The sequence below is a fragment of the Neophocaena asiaeorientalis genome, unplaced genomic scaffold (genome assembly GCF_003031525.2).
Source record: "Neophocaena asiaeorientalis asiaeorientalis breed wild unplaced genomic scaffold, Neophocaena_asiaeorientalis_V1.1 scaffold653, whole genome shotgun sequence".
Taxonomy (NCBI): Eukaryota; Metazoa; Chordata; class Mammalia; order Artiodactyla; family Phocoenidae; genus Neophocaena; species Neophocaena asiaeorientalis.
In genome coordinates, this window is record NW_020174928.1 from 1279125 (window position 1) to 1281938 (window position 2814).

The following is a 2814-nucleotide window of genomic DNA, read 5'->3' on the forward strand; positions in this document are numbered from 1 at the left end:
ACTCTTTCCAATTTTATGTTATGTATATGTATATATTTATATATGTGTATATATATATATGTATGTATAAAATGATCCTGATATTTAAAAGCATTTCTTTAGTGAATCTTTTTTTTTCATTTCACTTAGTTTCCTTCATTTAATTTTTAGAATGAAATAATTTTTAATTTTGATTTGGCAGAACAATGGGTCAGTTGTAAAATTATATATTATTCTATTTTAGTATAAATGTTATTATATTGTGGGATCACATTGTGCTTTATTTTTGTTTAACATTAAATTTCATACAACATGAATTATATATACATATATATGTTTAATGCTACTGTTTAAAAAACTTTTTTAAAATGCCTTTTAGTGTTTCTAAGCATCTCGTATTAGTCACTTAACTTTTATTAATCATATGCAATTGCTTTCAACTATTGGCTATAATTCTTAAAAAATAAAAGTAAAATACTTAAAATGAATGAGAAAAAAACAACTATAAATTATGAGACTGAACACCTGCTATTTAAGCCAATGATAGTCCCAGGTTGTGCAACCACTGTATTAATGTCTGATTGCTGCTATAACAAATTACCATTAATTTAGTGGCTTAAAACAGCACAGTTATCTTAAAGTTCTGGTAGTCAGAGGTCCTAATGAGTGAAATGGGGGCAACATCAAGGTGTTGGCAGACCTCGTTCCTTCTGGAGGCTGTGGAGGAAAATCCCTTTCTTTGCCTTTTCCATTTTTTAGAGGTTACCTGTGCTTGGCTTTTGGCCCTCTTCCATCCCAACCTCTACTTCTGTTGTGACTTCTCCTTCTCTGACTCTAACTCTCCTGCCTTCTTCTTATAAGAACCCTTATGATTACATTGGACCCACCTGGATAATCCAATATAATTTCTCCATCTCTACATCCTTTCATTCAATCACACCTACAAAGCCCCCTTTACCACGTAAGGTAATATATTCACAGGTTCTGGGGATTAGCCACACACATGTTTGAAAGTTCATTATTCTGTCTAACATAGTAACTTAAAAACTTGGTGATAGTGACCAATCAGTTTCTAGCCTCAGGTTTTGCAAAACTAATTTCAGAGTCTGTCTGTTTCAGAGTCTGCCTTGCCTCACCTTATCTTATGAACTGTATTTTGACTCCTAACCTCTTTTCAGTGGCTGGTAACCTAGACAGCCTTGTACTATTAATTGTGTCTGGTTTTGGCTTCTTACATTTTGGGGGTCATGATGGCTAAAGTGGCAGGAAGAGACAGACACTGTCGCCAAACAGTAAATCTGCACATAAATGTCACAATATAAATATGAAGGCATAGTTATGAGTCTATTCAGTTGTGGCCCAAAGAACTCCAGAGGAGACAAGAGGACCCTCAGTGTCCGTGTGATCACTGGTTTATTTGGTGTGCCCCTGATTCAGTATCTTTCCCTGCCTAATCTCTCATAGTGTGTATTTGGCCCTGTATCTCTGGTCCCCTGATTACTAGTCTCACACAGAAATCCAGATATCTCTTAACAGATTCCTATAAATTTCTTCACTTGCATAACTTGGGACAGTCATGAGTCTGTGCTGGCCCTGAGGATTATGTTTACATGCCATCACTTTAGTCACAGAATATTCCAGGGCTGCCCTACAGATGCTGCTGCACCTGACCCCTGCTTAGAGAGAAAGGCCCACCGCTGACAGTGATGGACAAATGGCAAAAACTTTTGACAGTCCATGTCCAAGGTATGTTCTGAATGACAGGTACAGCACCCACTCATTTCAGTTATTTTTGCTTTCCCAAAAAGTCCATAGTTGCTGAGGAAGCCCTGCAAACTGCAAAGAGAGAAGAGTTCAAATCTTATAAGGATATGAAGTCTATATACCTTCTCCTGGAATAATTGGAAGTGATTATCTTAAGTTACAAATTCATGGACTGTGTCCACAGGAAGATACAAGTTGAGGATGACTAAAGTTTATACAATAGGGGGAAGGGAAGTTGCTATTAAAAAGAATAATACAAAATACTTTTGAAAATTTTACAAAAATATAGGATCATATCCAGTATTGGTAGAGCCTTTCTAAGAAGGACTGTACAGAAAATGAGGGGCTGTGACACACCCCATTAGTTTGACAATCAATTTACCCCTGGATATTCATCTCCTATTTACATAAAGTTAGCACCTTGCTTTCTCAGTATATAGTAGAAACTAATAACTCTTTACCAAATACCTTCTATGATCTTCCTTATTTTTTTTCTAGAGATGCCATCCATTACACCAGCATTACACTATTGCCTGAGGGTGCTATCACTTCATGTTGCTACCAGCAGCAAAAGCAGACTCTTCCCTGCTCTTATCCCCCAAAATATACAAGCCAAGGTAATTGTCAGCACCTCACCCAGAGAAATAAGCAAAGGGTGATTTCTTTAGGCACTAAGATAGCCAATGTTCACTGACATTTAAGCTAAATATTAGGCTCCACTCCCTAGCAAATGCCTACAATGTATAATTTCATGCTGACCTCAGAGTCACAGTTATTGCCTGGGAGCCCTTTCAATTTCTGGGTTTCTGAAATAATTGATTATGCTGCCTCTTCACCATTCTGCTCAAGAATTGGCCATAAGTGAAGATCACGTGAAGATTAATGCAACATTAAAACACCTTAATGTAATAGGTGTTGAAGCAACCGATTTAGTATGTGTTTAATTATATAGATGAAGAAACTATTATATCACCTACTCTTTTGAAATCAATGTCTTGTATATTTTCACATACGCTTCTATGATAAAATACCTAGAAATTTTGGATAAAATGCAACAAGCATAGTTTTGAA